The sequence below is a fragment of the Fundulus heteroclitus genome, unplaced genomic scaffold, assembly GCF_011125445.2.
Source record: "Fundulus heteroclitus isolate FHET01 unplaced genomic scaffold, MU-UCD_Fhet_4.1 scaffold_183, whole genome shotgun sequence".
Lineage (NCBI taxonomy): Eukaryota > Metazoa > Chordata > Actinopteri > Cyprinodontiformes > Fundulidae > Fundulus > Fundulus heteroclitus.
The window spans coordinates 91,132-112,396 of NW_023396595.1; the positions used below are offsets into that span (position 1 = coordinate 91,132).

The following is a 21,265-nucleotide window of genomic DNA, read 5'->3' on the forward strand; positions in this document are numbered from 1 at the left end:
GACGAAGGCTAGTTAAGGTTGTAGGAGATGACGCTATTGATTTTAATATTAGATAGGAAAATGCAACATTTCTAACCTGCTACGTAGCATGCAGAGACATTATGCCAGTCTAACGCTAAAAAACAACAATTTAGGAACATGGCTGTTGTTGCAGCTTTTTTCTGGAAAACTAATCAAAAGGAAATGGGGCTCATTATTAAAAGCACTAGCTGAAAATGTTTTTTTTCCGTGTGTCCTTTTTTGGGCTGCGGTAATTTGTCGGGCTTGTCAGATTATTATTGCATAAACCTGAAAAACATGTACTGCTCGCGGTTAAGTTTCTTTCTTAAGGAAAGGTCTACAAGTCTCTTGACGCCTTGGTCGTGTGTGATGGTTGGATTAAGTGGGAGATGGATAGACGGGTTGGGACCTCGTCTGCAGTGCTGCGGGTGGTGCTCTTGTGTATAAAATACAAAGTTCTCGGTTTAACAGTTTGTTTTTAATAACATTGAAGGGACCTATTTTAAGGTTTGGATCATAACATAGATTACAGAGACAAGCAGCTGAAAAGAGCTTCCTCAGCAGGGGTGCTGGACTCAGCCTTAGAGACGGGGGACAGAGTTATGTCATCTTGGAAGAGCTCAAAACAGAATCGCTGCTACTCTGCATCAAACGTAGTGATATATATCCTTTCTGGAACACCTTGGTGTCATCTATGAGCTGGACAGAGTCACTAAAGTATTGGATAATCAGGTTATGATTATCTTGAATGAAAGTACCATGGCTTTATAGTATTTTCCCCAAAATTTTATTTAAAACGTTTGATGTTTTACTTAAAGCAGGAAAACAACAATTATTGATACTAACATAATATAATATTAATTGCTATGGTTGTAACAATGTTATCCTATGCATATTTTATACTCAGAAAAAGGTATATATTTTATAGATTAGTTCTTAGCTCTGTTGTCACATAACAAGGAAGTCCTCAAATCCCAGCAAGCATAGAAAATAAAGGCAGTCTGTTGAACAGTAAACAATCTATTCTAAGTGAGTATCCTGGATTTATTTCTGCATAAACATCTAAGCATTTCCCCTAACAACAAAACTATAACATATTTTAGGTTGATTTGACTAAATAAAATAAAATAACTTCAACTGAGCTCTTCTCTGTGATCTCTTAACACCTGGCTGATACTCTTAGTGTGTTAGCATTATTGTGTTTTGCAAATCCTTCGTGGAAGTATGTTTTTTTTTTCTTCAAATTTATTTCTCTCTTGGAAGCTTTGGTTGAAGCGTTTTGAAAACGACTAGCTCTGCTTAATTCTGGCTATTGTCTACAGTATAAATTGGCCTGAAAAGGGATAGAAAAATGAATAATGCCAAACCTGTTGAAGAGGATGTAGAATATCTAATCACACGGCAACGATGCTTGTATATCAGTTTGCTGAAGTTGCAGTAGAAAGAGCAAACTGTTTTAAAAATAAGTGCAAGTTTTTTATCCCTTTAGCATAAGCTATCATCGCCCTCCATTTTTGTTCTGACTTGCTGCTCTGTCGCTCTGATTTTCCTCGTCAGCTGTCTCTCTCCGTCTCTCTCCGGGCATGTGACCTAGCTGCAGACTTGTGGGAACTGTAGTGATGCTGTCAAGCTGAAAGTCTCCCCCGAGCCACGGAGGAAACAACACAAGGAAACATTAGATCAACCCCCGAATGTCGACACAAACTCGTGTATTTGTCAGGCTGACCTGAATTTCCTTAAAAACGGCACTCAGTCTTACCGTCGAGATCTGTCACCACACAACATGGTTCTTTTTGAGAGATAGGGGAGCAGATGGATTTGACATTGTTCGGTGTAGTTTCCCCTTCCATTGGTGCAGCTGCGCCTCTGCTCGCGTACCTGCTTAAAGACGCTTGTCAATTAGGCGTAATTATGAGCGGGGATAACTGGCTACAACAAACAAGAATTAGGTGTTTAAAGAGAAGGGGAGGTGCCGGGTGAATTCAAAGTGGGAAGGAGTCGGTCCTAATCATAAAGCATTAAGTGTCTCCACACACTCGGAAGCACGCCGGCATGCAGTGCTGTTCACAGACGAGCTCTTATGCACCTAATCAAACGCACCATTTCTGTTAGACATCTAAACTGTGAATAGAAACAGTGCAGAGAGGAAGTTTTCTGCAGTTTCACTCTAGTTCTCCTCCATTTCACTTTCCACCCTTGTTCACCCTGCACCCAATATACTCCCGCTCCCAGCTCCTGTCCCAACTTTAGCCTCAGTGACAAACCAAGGTTTATTTCCCTGGTGGAAATATCGGGCTGTCAGGCCGATCAATTGCCAGTGTCCAGGGCACTTCATGGTTCTTCTAATTATAATCCTGTGCAGCTGGCGAGGGCCCGCTTAGCTGTGGGGCAGCCATTGTAATAGAGGCATCACTGGGCTATAGATGGATGGAGCGGAGCGCCGGCCAAAGCCTCGCAGTCATTGCTCGCGTTGGTGGAGAAGCTTTACTCCAGCAGTCAGCGCAGGGGCCAGGGTGTCTTATCTGGCTCCTCCATGCGGCTCACTGTATGCTAGGGGAGAGCATTACCAATTCTCTGCCACTCTCCTCCACTCTCACTCCTCACATCCTTATGAGAAGTCTAGGCACTGTGCCATGTTCGGGTGCAGAGACAGAGATGCTGTCTTCTCAGCAATACTGAGGCCTGGATGGCACCAAATTACAGCTTTGGTTGCTTTGTCGAGCATTTCGAGCTTATTTCTGTGAATAAAACTTTGGTCTTTAGGATGCAATCCATTTTATTAATAGCTGAGAAATAGCTGATAGCTGCCATGCGAAGGTACTCATACCTTTAACGTTGTCACATTGTGTCATGTTACTCAGAAATGTAAATGTACTTTATTAGGATTTTATGCAATAGAACAACACTGTGTGTATAACTATAAAGTTGAGGATAAAGAAACATGGCTATCAGAGTCCCCATCTGTGTAATTTCCATCTAAGTCTAAAGCCATGTGTGTGGAGGGTCCAGAGGGTTGTTAGAACACATTAGTTAATAAACAGCATTGTGAAGACCAAGTAACACAGCAGACAGGTCTGGCATAAAGCTGCGGACGAGCTTAAAAACAATATCCGAAGCTTTGAAAATCTAACAAAGCAATGTTCAATGCGTCATACAGATATGGAAGTAGTGTGGCAGAACTGCCAACCCACCAAGACATGGCCATACACTGAAACTGGCAGCCCATTCAAACAGAGCAGAGATCTGAGAAGCAACATTGAAGCAAGTGGTAAGAGGATCTGCAGAGCATCTCAGCTCAGGCATCCATTGGCATGGAAACTCATGCACTCCACAGATCAGGCCTTAAACAAAGAGCTGAAACAAAACCCAATAAGGAGTCCCACTTGGGTTGCCACAACCCATCTATCAGACACATCAAACATATGGAAGAAGGTGCTCTGGTCACACGGGACTAAAATATAACTTCTTGGCCCATATGCTAAACACGTTATATGTAGCTCTATATGGCCCAGTCAAAGTCTGGAACCTAAATTCACAAAACTGCTTTCCATAGAGGCTCGTCATCAAACACGACCGACGCTGTAAATTCAAACAAAATGTGAAAAAAAGTTATGGCCGTATAAATATTTCATAGCACAATGTTTTAGAGTTGCATCATGGTGGGCCAGAGGTACTGGCCTACCTCAGGTTGTATATCTATACATGTAACAAATATCACCACATACGTTTGTTCCTCCAAACATTGCAGGTACACATCCTCACCAAAAGGAAGCGTGAATACTATGTAGAGACGGGAATCTCTCCCTCGCCCTCTCTCTCTGGCTCTCTCTCTCGTTCCTTGCTGGCATTTTGCGATTCTCATCTTGATGTGCTGAAAGAGGTGTGAGCAGAGCATGAGAGCTGCGGTGGGGTGAAAAAGACAGAAAGGAAAGGGAAAGGCAGAAGAGGGGAGGGTGGTGATGAGGAAGAGCGTGAGAGAGATGAAAAACGGAGAATAAAAAAATAAGCGTGGACAGCAAATGGTCCCAGGGCAGAGAGATGTGGTGGACGAAAAGAGCGTTAGAGACAGGCACAAAACCAAATGACGCTAAAATGAAAATATACAGAAACATACAGCAGATGGGAACAACTGAGGCTGGCTGATATGACACAAAGAAGAACAAGAGAGAAAAGACAAATAAGGGACACCGGGAGCAAAAATCAGCATCTGAAATACTCCAGCTAACTGAGTTACGTAAGCACATGCTGCTGCTAGGGAACTCGGGGCGTCTGCTTGAGACAAGGAAGGCTTTCTGTCATCAGAAGAGGGAGAGGGAAAACAAATAAGACGTTTAAAAAATGACCTGGAAATATTGGAAAGACGTGTTGAAAAAAACTTTAGATGAAGCATGAACGTGTGGAAGGTGGTCTAGTTACATTGGCCCAAAAATGGAGATAGTACAGGGGAGTGTGTGGTGTTTCTTCAACAATACAAGTGACGAACCTATAAGAGTAGAGGTTGAGCAGTGATGACTCTGCATGAAACAACGCTGGTGACGTTTGCTATGTGTATGTGCGTGTGTGGGTTTTAGATTGTCAGGGTACGCTTTGTGTTAATTTCTAAATCATTTAAAAGATGCAACATACACTCTTGTTTTATTAATAATGTAGCTATTGCGTGACTCCCTGAAACACAGAATGTCCTCAGCAGTGTTTGTCGCTACGGCCGTTTCTCTTCTGGGATACTTGTAATGCCTCCTTTAAGAGAGATAGGGGATATTTAAGCTGCATGGCCCAAATAGAAAAGGAAAAATTGCTAAATATGTCCCCCCCCCCCAACCTTCTCTCACCTATTCCCCATTGCACAATTCTCGGCGGATAACAGGATGCGGCTCCAGCCTAGTCTTCTCCACTTTCCTTTGTGTTTCAATCCACTGACTCCCTTTGTTTCTCCTTAGTTTTTATATGGTTTCATATATTTATTTTCCTATATTAATTCTAACCTTAACGTTTTTTTCTTTACAGCCTTCAGTTGCGTCTTGCTTTCCTTGTTGTCCTCTCATACCCTCCTCCTTTGCACCGACTCTTGGTTTGTCAGGAGTGTTATAGGTGTGTCACGGCCCTCCATCACACTTTCAGCTTGTTGACCTTTTTGTCTTAGAAATTACTTCTCTCTCCTCGCCAGCTGTAAGAATAAGAAGATATTGCCTGACAACAAAATCCCTGGCTGATGCGCTGTGACCACGCCACCCTGACGACTTCACTGAGCTGCCCCCCGTCTCAGTCGGCCAATGACTTTAGATTAGGCTGGGAGTGCGCATACGTGTGTGGCCTTGGTCTTTGAAACCCCTACAACCTTTCCACATGTTGTCATGTTACCACCACATGTGAGAGTGTTCTATTGGGTTTTTATGAAATGAATCAACATAAGGCAGCACATAATTGTGAAGCTTACAGAAAATGAGACATTATTTTCGAAATTCTTTACAAATTATAGTTGGAAAGCGTGGCATACTTTTGACCCTGTGAGTCAATAGTTTGTAAAACAGCTTCTTAATGCATCTACACATATGATTTGATTAAAAAACAAGAGTGTCTTGGTTGTATATTTGGGGTCACTATCCTGCTGGGAAGTAAACCTCTACCCCAGTCCTTTCTTCCAGGACTGCACTGTATTTACACACAGCATGATGCTTCCGCTACCATGTTCCACTGCTGTGTTCGTGTGCTCGCAGTGATGCACAGTTTTCCTCCACACATAGCATTTTGCATCTAGGACAACGTTATTAATTGTGGTCTTGCTTTCCTCAGTGGCAAACCAGGTTGGGGAAGTGGACTACAGTTCAGTTTCTTTGTCAACTGATTGTCCCACCTGAGTTGTGGATCTCTGCAACTCCTCCAGAATTACCTTGGTTCTGTTTACTATTTATGTGAATTTTAAAGGCAGTTTTATACAGAGATGTATAAAACTGCTTAACAATACTTGCCAATTTTTTCAGATTTATTTGGTTGGGGTGTAAAAAAACAAGTATTTTTGGGGTATGGATACTATTGCAACTGATTGCAGGTGAAGAAAAATAGGCATCCAACTCCCTCTCAGAAACTTTCTGCGCACATAAAGATGCAGGAAGGAACTGAGAGTGCTGAGTGGAAACAATGGCATTAAAAGTGAGTAAAGTAAAGGAGAAAAGTGTTGTAAAAAAAAAAGGCCCACAGAACTCTCAACTATTGTTTCTCCCAGTGCGAGCAGTGTATAATCACTCAGCCTTACCAGAGTAATGACACCATCTGGGCTTGGGGAAGACGGCGCCTTCTCTTCAGCTGAAAATGGATTGTATAGATGCGAGGCGATTAGAGCGCGGGCTGTAAAAGACCTAATCTCAGATGAAATTCTAGCAGCTAATAACAACAGCAGTTATTGGTGGGTAATTTCTAACCACAGCAAATCCAAACACAGTAATTTATATTCCCTTCAAACATCTTGAAAGGCTTATTTTTTATTTCGAGGGGGGATGATGCAGTTTTTTTTCCCCCCAGTAGACACAGGTTGTGTGATGGACGAGTAAGTCTTTCATTTTTGTTTACAAGCGGTGTCGGTCCCCGTCTCTGAGGTTTTGATTACCACGTACACATTTCCCCTTTAAACCTGTGACCAAGGCCTCTTTAATCTGATTGGACATTGTTCACTCTAATCCAGCCACCTTTTCATTTACCAACAGCAATCTCGCTTTAAGCCTCAACAAATTGTTTGCAGAAAATGGTTTCTGTTCCTCCAATCAGGCATACTCAAAGAGAGGTCTGTGATGTTACTTCAGCCTCTAACGCTACAGCATCCGTTTTTACTTTCACAAAATGACAACTAATTTATATTTTGTCTTCACGTAATTTTTTTGTCGACAGTGCGATTAAAAAAACGAGAAGAAGAAAAAAAAAACGTGACAATGATGGCTCTCAATGACCTGTTGTCATAGCAACACTTCTCTATTGATCTAGCCAGCCCTCATCTCCTTTTACATTCGTTTTCACTCTCACTTTGCTCTCACTTTCCCCCCCTCCATCAGTCTCTCTTTAGTTACTCCCTCCGTCCCGGCTCTCACTTGCTTTCCATCTGTCTGTCGCGCTCTGTCTTGGAGATTGATGCCCTGTGGGGGCTATGGTAACCTTCACCTGGGCTGGAGCGCGCATCGTGCTCCTCTGTTTCAATCTGTCAGATTAAATTCGTCGCTACCTGCCTCATCCATAAACACATTTATTCAAAATTTAAATCTTAACCCCAGGCGATGATTCAGTAAATACTTTGAAGTGCAACTGCGTAACGTGATTGCGTTATTAAATGTTCTCGTGCCCAAATATAGACAAACTGCAGGCTAGGAACAAAAATTTACTTCATGCTCATTTCTGCTCATTTTATGTCATTCTCTAATCTGTGCTGCATTTGCCCCCTGACATGTTATGATAAAATACTGTATATATAACTTCCACCCTCTTTTTTTCCCTTTTTTTTTGTTGTGAAATAGCGCTTGCATCAAGTCACATAGTTTTACTTGGAAAGCTGTGAAATATGAAGCTGTGACTACTGTTGACAACCTTGCAAAAACATCCAAATCATCCATATTAGTGTTGCTGACACTTCAAAGTAAAATGTAAAAGGCGCCAATATTTAAAAGCATGCTGTTTTCCTTTGTAGTGCATGTATTACAATATAATTAGAGATGCACTAATCAGTCAGCCGTAGAACGCAATCAGTTAACTTTTCCTTGATTCACTCTGATGGATGATTGGCAAGTCAAATGCTGACAGGTTACACTTTTCCCCCGTCATTAAATGTATTGAGACTAAGAATCACCATTTTTGACGCATAAACACATCAACGAGTTTAAAACAATAAGTAAAGGTTTGGGACATATGATTTGATGCTTGTGGATAATGATGTAATTCCTTCATTTCTTATTTCAAAACTGCTACCTCAATCAATTAACCTGCAGCCCATTTTTTGGTCTTTTACTGGCTATAGTCCTTAAGAACAAAAAAACAAAAAACAAAAAAAAAAAACATTGGACTTGATCAGAATTAGAATTAGCAGGCCGAATTTGCCAGAAAACCAGAAACCAGTATCAGCCAGCCAGAAAAAAACCTATAGGTGCATCTCTAAATATGAATCTTCTATGGTGCATATAGAGAAATGTTTGCACTCATTCAGAGGTTAGCAAGCTGGTGCATTTAAATTAGTTGTTTTGCAATTTACATTCACACATGCAACTTTTAATTTAAAATCAGATCCAATTTTTGTTGCTGAAACATGTTGGCTTGTAATACAGCATGCCTCCGAGGGCAGTATTTCTTCAAGGCCAGCGCTACTGCGTTTTGTATTTCTTTTGCACAAATTAACCTTAAAATTCTAATCCATCTCTGTGCCCTGAGGGCTTCTCTCTAACTTGGAGAATTTATCTATGTGTGCTTATTTAATTTTCTGATTCTTTTTCTTTCCCTTTGAAATAAATTATTATGCCAAGCAATGTGATCTAAAATACTTAAGAAACGCTGTAGTAAAAAGGGACACACATGCAAATATGTGTACAGGGGTGTACTATACATAAGAATGCACCCGCTTTAGGTACAAGCAGCATTTACATTGCCTTCTTATGCAGTTTCTTAATACTTTTCTTTTAGACAAAGCAGTGACTTATGCTATAAAGATGGAAGTCATATTTTGAGCATGGAGGAGACCATTTTTCATGGTCCAAGGAGGGATACATTTTAAAGTGGAAGCTGCCCAGGCTTTTCACAGACCACCCACACAATACCATGGTTATGTGAATGTGTGCAATTGTGACTGCATGGGAATGTGCTGCACTAGGCCCCCAGTAGGTGGCTGATACATCATATTATGTCTGCTAATGGACAACAGGCACGACTGTGATTCAATACAGTTCATCCCATTCTTTATCCTGTTGTAAAAAAAAAAATATGTAAAAATGTATGCTTTTTCTTGTATTTGTTTGTACATGATCCTGTAAGGAAGAGCTAATGAATAACAAAATTGATAAAAACATAAGAAATGGTGAACAACAGCAAAAAAGTTTCTCTCTCGCTCTCTCTCTCTCCTTGTCATGGATTCGTGACAAAGAAGAAGTATCCAGAGAATTAGATCTTGTCATTGGAAAAATATAAAACAATCTGGTCTTTAACAGGTTCTAAAATGATTAAAGTTCAACCTCAACTGTTTTAGAAACGAAACACGTCTCTCACTGTCATTAGTTTTTGAACGAAGTAAATACTTGAAGCTTCCATATATCTCAAGAAGGCTGATGAACTTGATTAACTGATCAAGAACTGTTTCCACCTCTGTAAAAGCAGAAGTTTTGTCAGGTTTTTGGTCTAGAGCATAAAGATGTGTGTTAACACAATGCTAATATAGACAAACAACAGCAATGGCCTCAGAGAAGGAATTGTTGTCACTCTTCAATCTGGGAAGGGTTACAAGGCTATTTCCATACATGTTGAAGTCCCTTACTCTACAGAGAGACATATTATTCACAAGTGTAAAAGCTTTAAGAAGGCTGTCGATCTCAGAAAATTCACCTCAAAATTCATGTATGATAATAAAAATTGAAAAACCCAACAGGTCAAACTCTATGGGACTTAGCTATTGGTTTACAGGTGGAAGTTTGGGACAGCAGTATTAGACAAAGACAGAACAAGTATGGCTTGTTTGGAAGGGTTGCCAAGACACGTCTTCTTTTCTGTTGCAACAACTACTTTACAATTAGTGTTTGAAAAATCTAATGAACCACAAAACCTCTGGGACAATATCCTCTGGAAAGATGACACCGGAGAAGATGAAATTTACCTACACTAGGCATTGCTATGTTTGGCCAAAACCAAACACAGTGCAACAGCACAGTCCCCTCATGCCATCTGTCAAGCATGGTTGGCTGATGATTTGAGCTTGTTTTGCAGCCACAGGACCTGGGCACCTTGCAGTCACCGAGTCAACCATGAATACATTACCAACGTTTTCTAGAGTTAAATGTGAAGCCATCTGTCCAATAGGTCAGTTTCAGCTGAAATTATTTCATGAACTGAAATGAAATGATGAAGAGAATGGCTGAGAATGGCTCGTTGCAATGGCTCAATCAAAGTTCACCCCTCAAGCTGTGGAAATGTGGTAACAGGGTGTTGAGAAAACTGTGTGTGGAGGAGCGTCGAACCTCAATAAACTAAAGGAATGTCTAGAAGAGTGCAGGTAAACACCCATCTCACCCCCATTTTAGCAACTGTTACTGCCAAGGGTGTTTCTACAAGCTAATGGATTGTGGGCCTCTGTATTGCCACATCATGTTTCTTTAATAAATAGTATGTGGGCTTTAAACAGATAAGGCTAAACTAATTACAAAAGAACAACGATCTTGAGGACTGCTGTACAAAATAATCACTTGCCAACCAAGAAACTCTGACTCACAATTACATTTCAAAGTTACGTTTCTGTTGTACATTTACATATATATTCTTTTCCTTTTGATCAGGTTGGTGCACTAAATCTACATATTTCAGGGCTAAACTACAATGGGATAATCATCACGTGGCAACACTACACATGTTTGACAGAACAGTTTGTTCTTCGGCAATTTTTGGGCAACAGCAGGGAGGAGTTGAAAATAAGGTTCAACACGAAAAAACATTACCCAAATGAAGCAGTCACACTATGCAGATGACCTTCTGGTGTACATCTGTAATCGTACGCACATTTTTCTGGCTCATATTTTAAATGTTACTATGTTAATTTCAGCAATGATATAAATGTTATTGAAAAATAAAAGTTGTCTACCAAGTAAAAAATGCAACCCATGCTGATTTGGTCTTTATATAAGTGTGTAGCTGTCAGTTTTGTGGAGCACACACTTTAATCAGCTTTCTTCAGTTAGTGAGTAATTCATCGCATGTGGCTAATATTATAGGTCCAAGGCTAACCTGTCTATGGTTCCATCTTTTCCCGCTTCCAGTCTTACCTTCGTGACTCTGTTCTACTTTAACAGCCTGTCTGCTTGTTTCACTCCCTGTCTTACTCTGTGGCTGCCTTAACACTATGACAGCCCACTAATGAAAGCAAGATAAGCATGCCAAGAAAACTGTTCATTTCAAAAAAGAAAAAAAAGAAAAAAAAGAAAAATCATCCCACATGTGAAAAAATACTAGTCCCAACCCTTATCGTTGCTGTATTCCTCCCTTCTCTGTCTCTTGCTAGCCGGAGCAAATTTGATTGAGTCCGGATAGGGAGAGAATGGTGGCAGATAAAGCACCCGAAACTGTCGCCAAACAAGACCTGATGCAGCAGAGGATAAGGGCTGAAACGCAATTATACTGGCAGAATTCTTATATTAAACCCAAAAATCCAGTATAACACTGCTGCCACTGTCACAGCAATTCCTCCACCCATTACCTCTTCATCCTTCCATCTCTGCTTTACTGTGAATGACAAGTGTCTAATCTCAGTTTGTACAGATCCCTCTCTTAGTTGTTAAAATGGCTGTAATCCACTCCCCACCCCCCACCCCTTACCCAGTGAGATGTAGTGTGGAGAAAAGTTTTTTTTTTCCACACACCCCCCCTCCAAGGAATAGGCCAACTCTCCTGTCAGCTTGGAGATCGTTACAGCTGTTTTCATCTTTCTCCCCAAATGTGTTTCACACTTAGTCTGAGCATCTCTGTAATGGGGGAATATGTGTCACAGCTAAAAGGCAGGCTCCTTATTTTTTTTTCCCTTCCACATCTGAGCCCACCAACAAATAAGAATGTGGTGTCATGTTGCATTTTGTGCCCATCATATTCAATATATATATAATGTCACCTGCCTCCTGCCATATTTACAGGATAACTCCATAAAAATTCTGAATGGTTTCCAGCTGTACCTCCTAGGGCGGAAAGATTATCTGTAAATGACAGAGGTTCGACTTCTTGCTCCCAAAGCTCCCCGTCAAGGAAAAAAAAAGGTGTTAATTATTACAAAAATCCAAATTTAGCATGCTTCATGGCAGACAGAGGCTGAAAGCTCAAAAAGATAAAACAGTAACCTTGCTATGTTATGTTGAGACTTCCTGTTATCAGCTTAGAAAAATCTCTGTTCTTGCTTTGCGTCTCTCAGTATTGCCAACTCCTCAATAAATAAACTAAGTCTTAACATACATGGCCATGTTTAAGGTAATTGTAATGGATTATGCAGTAGAAATGAATAATGAAGTGGGACAGATTTAATGTGAGTGGAAAAACACCATAAATATGTTTAGAAATACAAATTCTTTATATATCAAAATTCTAACCATCCTCCCTGTAAAAGATGACCTAAAAGACACACTGCTGGACTGACGTTTATCCATACATTTTGAAATTATTCATGTCTTTTAAACTTATGTTCTTACTTATTTAGTCTCATTTTTAAGTCTGGGTCTACAGCAAGTAAAATTTGAACGTTTACCTGAACGTTCTCCCTGAATAAACCAATGGAATGTCTTGACATTTAGTAAGAAATACCAAACAGGGATATTCAATTTTCTTTTAATTAGCTTAATCTCGGATTTCAGTTTTAGACACCTCACTACTACAAAAAATAACTGCCTTCTTCACTCAGCAACAACATTGACACTGAAGAGTGTGGTTATCACTGTGGCTTGTTAGCGCTTATGTATGGCGCCTTCACTAATTAGAAAAATATCTTGATTTTTTTTTTTTTTAGTCCATCCCGGCTGGTTACCAGTCAGGGTTGATTGGATCCGTGTGATTACTGCTAATAATGGGCTGCTGACGGGGGTGGCTTAGAGTTATGTAGATGGCTATTGTGCTTAGAAGATGTGAGGCTTGTTGGAGACGGGTGGGCTGGCCATCATGCTATTTTGCCCTTTCCTGTCCTCCAGCTGTGAGGTTCACGGCTGCCACACCACTATTAGGGGTCCAGGAAGCCACCTGCTGAGCGCTCCATTGTCAGCTGCCCGGTTAACAGAAAGAAAGTGGAGAGAGAGGGGTTCGGCCTCTTTTATAACACTTCTGCACAACCAAACAGGAAATAAAAGAAATACCAGTAAATACAAAAAAAAAAGAAACAAAAAACAACATATGATCTTTGTATAATTACATAGTAAATGCAGTAACTCCCATACCAGCATTTTTGCTTTTGTTTCTAGTCATTCATTTTCTCCCCCTCTCTCTTTTTTTTTCCGGCTAAAGTGTCTGCTAATTAAGCACTACCATTAGGCAGCCTGTAATTGGTTTGAAAAGTAATGACAAGCTAGTTTATTTACAAGGTAATTAGCATAAAGGCAGGCTTTGTTCTGATAATAATCGTTTGAATCTTGAGTAAGGGAGAAAGGAACAAAACTCCAGAATCAGAGTGATTTGATTGACAGGCAGTTCAGCTATATGTACTTATTAATGTTTTGTCCTTTTTGTAAACATCCTGCTCTCTCAACATGAGTTGACCCTTTTTTTCACCCTGCTGCTGTTTTGTTCTGTGTGCAAATACAGGCCTTTCTTTGATAAGTGGATGAGATTGAGCTAAATCAAAGGAGACATGCTGGGCCCGCATTCTTCATCTCTTTGCTTACAGCCATCATTGTGCTAAATGTACATAGCTGCACCGTCAGTTGAAAGCTGGAGACTCTGCTTTGTTGGTGTGATGGCTTGAAAAGAAGACTCCGACATTGTGTTGCTCCAATAATGTACAATTTTCCTTTCACAGCAGATTGGTAGGTGGATGCTACATAGATGGCAGGCTCGCAAGAGTAGGAGGGTGGACAGAGAATGGAGGCAGCTAATGCCCATGCACTTGGACATCTCTGCCCTTCACTTTCCAGGCAACAGATGGAAATGGTGTATTAAGGCACCCAGGGGCAACCCTGGGCACCCTGGCAAAGCTGAGGCATGGCCAGGTTCAGGGGGGGCAGGTGGGCATCTGTTCCATGCCCTTAATCGCTTGCCGCACCCGCCATTCCTGTGGTGAGCTTGGCTCTTTCTGTGTGCCTGACTGTGGAGGTGCGGAAGGATTTATTTATGTGCAAAATGCAAGTCTTGATGTGTCACCTCTCTGCTGGCCTTATTCGAGCACAAGAGGAATTAACCATTTAGATGTATCAACGAGCTGATTAGCATGGCTGATCCGTGCCAAAGAGATCATGTAAGTGCAATTCGTGTTTCACGTTACCCCAATGTAAAAAAAAAAAAAAAAAAAGTTTTAAAAAACGTAAATACAGAACGCGTAAACATTCACATGTTTTACAAATGTTCACAGGCCATGATACTACTTTGTTAGTTTCGGGACATAGTCCCTGCTTTGGTTAAAGGAGCAGGGCGAAGGATTTAGTGACATCTTGTGGTAGCCTCCTTTCCATCTCAAATATGACACTGGTAATTTATCAGTGAAAGCTACATACACGTTTCCTTTGAACCCAGCTGTTTGGTTTAGGAATTCTGAATTTTTGGAGAATAGTGACATGAGTGATGCAAAATGTAATGCTCTCACTATGAACAAAACATGAGCTTGCCAGGCATGAACAGTATCCAAGTCTGTGTGAACTCACTTTGGCCTGACAACAATTCGTTTTTCCCTCAGAACCAGATATCTGCAGACAGGTCCTGCTGTGTGAAAGCACCAACGGTGGTTTTCTCTTTTCCCTAGTCGCCTCTGACTCCCTCATAGCCTTTGAATATTGAACGAGGCTTTACAGCAAACATAAACAGCTTTCAGTAAATATGATTGGCAGCCATGTTTTAAGGGCAAACTAATTCCATTAAGCTATTGATCTCTAACAGCATCGGTTTTGGCCCTGTGTTGGCTAAGGCTACCTCTCACTTCGGCTTGGCCCTCGGCTTTAGCTCAGTTTCACGCTGCCTGTCCGTCGGCCCATCAATCTGTCGCTCTTGCAGTGGGAGGACAAGTTTTTAGATTTCCCTCAGCACAGAGCTACTGCACCACAGATAAACAAGGAGGATCAGCTTCCACACACCACATAGATGCTGACAGGTGCTTACAGCAAAATAGCTGCAATTTTGATTCAACAAGAAAATGTGGCCTGAATGATGATGGTGTACCTTGCCTTAAAGTCTAGACTGCATGATCAAATATTCATGTTTCTAACCCTATACTAATACTGACTTGAAATATTGAATGTGTTGTTGTGTCCATCTTGTGTCTATCTGCCTTTCTCTGTAGTTTGTGACTCGTTTCTTTGCCGTCATTTTGCGCACTATGTTTTTCATCTGCCTTCTGGCAAAAATCATCTGTATGAAAAAGGTATATTACTTGCTCTCTCTGCCTGAGCAGCACACTTTATTGCTGTCAAACCAAGCTTGAGATTTGGTAGGAATTGGGAGCAAAGAGGGGATGAGGGAGAGAGATGAGAAGGGAGGGGAGAGACAGAGATGATGGCTCAGGCTCGACTGGAGACTTAGCTGTTGTTCCACTTGAGTTTTACTTTACTGAGTAAATCATTTGGTTGACTGGCATGGTGCGCCTCCATCTCTCCGCTCTCTATCCTTTTTCCCTCATCTGCTGTCCCACTCTTCTCTCTGCCATTCTTGTCCACTTCGGGGAGAAGGCCGTGGTGTGGGAGGGTGTTGTGGGGAGTGAGCAGCTGTTTGCCCGCTGTCCTCCATAAAGAGGGTTATAAGCAGTGATGACTCCCCAACTACTCTGATATTACTCAGCTATATTGGACAAATCTCTGGCCTGAATAAACCACCATAGTCCAAATAAAGTGGCTGTGAGGGTTGCTCTACAGGACCTTGAAAAAGTATGAATTCTGAAAGTATGAACATATCCACGTTTAGTCATCTTGCATGTACTGAACCCTGTTATAAAGCTGCGTGCATGACAAACATTAATGTGTTAAACTCTTTGTTCTGTCACCTTTGTATATATTTTTTTATATTGACACAAAATTAAAGGAGCATTGTGTAAGTTCCAGGTTTTTTGCAGACGTCTGCCCCCTCTGGCGACAAGTTGAAATGACACCAGTGTTGTGCATGAGAGAAGAAGATAAGCATCTGTCACTGCGACTGCACATGTCTTTTGTTTAGAGGCGTGATGTCTTCTGAGGTAAGAAAGATGTAAATATTGGAGTTAGCCCACTTTCTCTTGCTAATGCGTCAATGTTGGTGGATACTCAACAAAGAAACCAGGTGAACAAGAGTACGCAACGCATCAGACCCACGCACATGCCCGGAGAATACGACTCATACGTATCACTCTCTCATGAACTGACCGATGGAGCCGATACAGGCACCGGCAGTAAATAGCGGAATATGTATTTTACATGTCGGGCAAATGTAAGTGCATGTATGGTAAAGAAAAAATAAAAAATAGAAAAAATAACCGTTAAACTTGCACAGTGCTCCTTTAAGTATATCTGTGAAGTAAAAGAAACTGCTTTGAAAAAGTTTTTGTTGGTAAAAATGATTTGTTTTCAGCCCACTTTTCTTTCATACCAGTAAATCTAACTCAATATTTTTGTAAAAAGACTCCCTGTGTGTAATTTTATCTTGATACAAATACAGGTGTACTAAAAAGGCCCTCTCAGTGCAACATTTGAAGCATGGCTTTACTGCCAGCCTACTAAGACATGGTCATCCAACAAAACGAACAGACCAGGAATAGAGAGCAGTAATTAGAGAAGCACCTAAGAGGCCAATGGTAACTCTGGAGATCCACTGCTCAAGTGGGAAGTTGCACTGATAGGGCAACTAGTTGCACACTTTGTACACTTTTTCTGGTCTTCATAGTAGAGTGCCAAGATTGTTGAATTTTTGACATGGAAAGACCTCTATTTGAACGCAGGACATCTTTGAGGTGAGGCATCAATGCTAGTCAATGCTCGACTGTGCCTCCTGGCTATCGATTTAAGAAGGCTTAAAGAAAAAAATAGCACCCATCCCCTAACATTCAGTTTAAAACTATCGAATTGCTATCCATTTAAAACAGACCCCAAATATGTTTCAATATTGCCCAGAATACACACATAAAGAACAAAGCCAAACACAGACACATATTTATACTCATAGACATATAAATGTTACACCTTGAGTGCATTGTTGGGTATATTTTCTTTGTCCATGTGTAAACTCTGTAAGCTTTTTCTTACCAATAACTGATGTGCCGCGGACGGCAGAACCAAGTAAGAGCTAGAGAAGCAAGACCACATCCTAATGTTGTTTCTGCTCAAACACACACGTTATCGCTCTTAAATACACACACACACACACACACACACACAAGGTGCTCTCACAAGATACAAGAACACACACACACGGTTCTCTCACGAGATACAAGAACATACACACAATCTCTTTCTTACACACACACACACACACACACACACACACACACACACACACACACGCACTCACCCCACACAGTAGTCGGGCTCTGAGGAGTAACGAAGCAAACAATGAGTTTCCCCAGTGCATTGTGGCTCGGCTGGCCTGCTTTAAATGTGAGCAGAGTCATCAGCACTTAAACGCTTGATTGATGGCACCGAAGTGAGGATGATTGTGGGATATGCCAGCTCCAAATGACAAGCAATTACTCATTTTGTGTAATGAAAACCTTAACACCAATCATTGAAGCTTTACACCGTGCTAACGCTTTATGTAATATTATATGTTCCCTTCTTCCAAGCCCCCCCCCCCCCCCCCACTCCCACGCTCACTGCTATCCCCCTGGTGCCCAAGCAGACGTTTACTAAATAACATAATTTGTAATGGCTGAAGTGATGGCACAACAGGCTCGCTAAGTGAGTAAGCAGAGGCAACTGCTTTATGGCTGAGAACTTGCTGTGTATTTATTTATTTGTCATGGCAGATCTATGGAGCTGATGCGAAAGTCTTAGGAAATCCTGCAGTCCGCTGATCAGCGTTTTGAACATTTGTTGGCTGCAGCCCGTGGACACATGTCCAGCAAGGTGTTTCCATGGCGACCGAGTTTTAATTATGATTATAGCATGCGTGTGTGTGGTTGCCTTTCTCAGATTCACTCAGAGCCGTTTCATTCCACGTGACTTCGAAGCACACACACACAAAAAAAAAAAAAAAAAACGAGGCGTCAACAGCGCTGCGGTAGTGAGATAGTGAAAGCCTCGTCCTCCGTTCTCTCCTCTCCCTTTTGCTCCGCCAAAACTACAATTACCCCTGCACTCCACTCCTCCACAAAATCACTGTAATTATCTTTAGCCTGCATGGGCACACTGGCTGGCAACAGGTGCCATGTGAATGCTAATCCCCTCCCCTCAGCCACATGCTATTCTTCTGCCTGGCCTCTGACAGACCAACTGTCACTGGCAGAGGGAAAGACGCTCCAACGCTGCGCGGCCCTTCAGAGCCGCATGCATCCGGACAGTAATTAGGCTGCCCAGAGATGCTAAGTTGTGGGATGTCAAGTGTAGTTAAAGTATAGAGCCTTTGTTGAGAGTGGACATTGGGGTGTGCCTGTGTGGGCTTATGTGGGAATTACGGCTGAAACCAGATATTTACAGACTCTGTGTAGCAAGACCCACATTTTTTTGGCCTGATAGTAAACTGAAGAAACATTTATTTTTTCTGAACAGGAAAGGTTTTTTTTCACTATTATTTCTTTTCGCTTAATCCCTGAATAATGAAAGAAAAAGTTTCCACACACGACGAGAAAGCCCAGGTGATGATGTCAAAGCTCTGGAAGTTTGGAATAATTTTAAACATTTCAGTGAATTAAAGGCACATGTCTGGCTTTATCTTAAGGTCACTCCTAAAACACCCTTCTTCTTTGTGTGACATAAGTGAAAAAGCAAAAATAAATCAGGAACAGAATTGTGAACCACCACAAGCCTGGTTCATCCTTGGGTACAAACTCCACTGGTGACTGGCAAATTTTAAGCCTGTATGAACAGCTTGTAAATGTCCGGTTCATGCTGTTCATGAAGGGGATGGGTTCTGTGCCCCACAGATGATGTGGTTTGGTGTACCCTAAACATACAGCCAAATTAGTTACAAAATTGCTGAAGAACAACAGAGTCTGTTGCTCTGATTCGGTGTCAGTGAGTGAAACAGCAGGTAACCTGTCTTTTGTGGGTGAAACTACCTGCTTTGAACTGTGTTCAAACCAGTGTGAGATGCAATGCTGGGTCCGCTTAGTGCTCTCCAAAATAAACTCGGTGGCAGCCAGCTTCGGTAAGTTCTTTCAGGAGGAATGGTCCAAAATTTCAACAAACTGTTGTGAGAAGCTTGTGGAAGGATACCCAAAAATGTTAACCCAAGACAATTTTTTAACAATTTTTCAATCAATAAGGACTACATGAACACAACGTTGTGTAGGATACTGCATTTCAACTGTCGTGCATTAATCCTCTGATTTAATCCTCTTGACTACATTTTTGACCCATTGGTTGGACTGTAACTACCATTAATGCCCATATTATATGTGTATCTCAGTGGCTGAGATACTAAATATCCCACTGACATAGTACAGAAAGAAATCAGGCAGAGAAATGCGGATCAATCTTGATTGCAATTTTTAACAAAAGTGTTGGATTTACATATTTTGTTCATATTGTTTGTTTAGCCCTGTTTGAAAAGCAAGTATACCAAAATGCTAAGAAAATGTATGTACATTTATGAATTTAAATTAATGTTCTTTTAATAAAAGCTTCTCACTCCCCTCTCCGCCTTATATTAATGTCACAGTGCACAAGCCTGCCAAACCAGAGAAAATCAAACAGGGACCCACGTGTAGTTTTGACATCAATCCATGGCATTAAATGAAGTGTGAAAAACAGGTCAGAGAGGACTTCCTGTCTTTATAAACAGCCTAAATGCTGTCCAGATGTTCCATGCCTCTCCTGTCCCCACAAAATCTGCTCGCGTCAGCCCTCAATGGCAAAATATAGCCTCTTTAAAGTGATATACACTATCAGAGGCAAGGACATCAGTATGTTGCCTACTCCCAGGGCTGCTACTTGGAGTAAAAGTATCTGCTCCTTTTTTGTGTGTGCAGGATTTCATTGTCTTTGACTGCCATCCCTAGGAAAAATTAGTGATTGCTTTATTTTTTTTTCTTTTATAGCCATCAGGGATCTACTTTTTAGCATTCTTTTTACAGGCCATACCTACAGACAGGGATAGATGCCTGTCCACTCACTGTTGTGTGAATAAGGGTGAAGAAGGTGAGGTAACGACAAAAAGAAGACAAGAATAATCTAGAACGCCCGAGGGAGCAATAATACTTGATTTCCACGACAGGGAAAACTTTTCCAACACAGCTGATGGGGCATGCATGCAGAAAGTGAAGCATGTGGAAAGGGCAGCAATGTGTCATAGCTGTGTGGCCCAAAGTTGCAGATCATGTCTCGTTTGTCTCCGTGTTGCTGCCTTGCTCCTCGAGCCACGGTGTCCCGTCTGACTACCCTGCTCCTCCAGCCTTGTGAAACTGCTCCAAATGCATGATAATGTGAGGTAGCAACGCATTGAACAATTAACGTTGTGCCGGCTTTCATTTTGAACACAGCACATTAGCAGGAATGGTCGACCTGTTGGGGACACAACAGATCAATAGACGAATAAATGCTGATTGCTCTTAACTTTTTAAGGAACCGCTGGGTACCCGCGCAGCGAGCCCGACAAGGGGCACCCTCCCCGATGGCCATCCGCCGCGCAGGCTTGACCTTTCCGTCAGTACAGGGAGGCAGAGAAATCCAAGACAAACCGCCTGTCGTCTCTTTTTCTAATCTGCTCGCTCCATCTTGTTAACTCACCCATTATTCTGGACACAATCGTTTTGACATGAGGGCCATGTTCAATGTTTAATGCTGTTTGTTTTATATTCCTGCCTCATTTCCCTATATAAAAATTTATGATGACATTCCCTATCTTCTATAAAATATTCATAAATGTCATTACTAATAACTTTCATAGATCATCTAAATTGATCCTTCTGTCTGCTTTTATCTGCGCGGCCCAGCTTAGGTCCTTTAGTTTAAAATAAAAGACAAACACTACACGCATTTTGTCACAGATGGATAAGGTAAAACAGATGAATCTCGACGCTTGTGCGTGAGCGCTAGGCATAAAGGCGAGCACATCTATGTTAGCCAATGAGAGGATCGTTATAGCACCAACATAACTAGACACAAATGGCAGCAGAAAAGGCAGTATTTTATGTTTTGGTTGGAGCATTTTAAGCTTATTTCGTATAGATGAATGTTTATGGTGTGTGGTAAAAGCTGTAGAACCCTGCGTGAGTTCTCATCCGCTGGTCTGAAATGATCTTTAATAT

At 41.4% G+C, this 21,265-nt stretch overlaps 1 protein-coding gene across 11 annotated transcripts in view; it reads left to right on the forward strand.

The window, feature by feature from the left end:
* Positions 1-21,265, forward strand: part of celf5a (cugbp, Elav-like family member 5a) — a 299,092-nt gene that overhangs the window by 54,484 nt on the left and 223,343 nt on the right. The window lies entirely within an intron of this gene.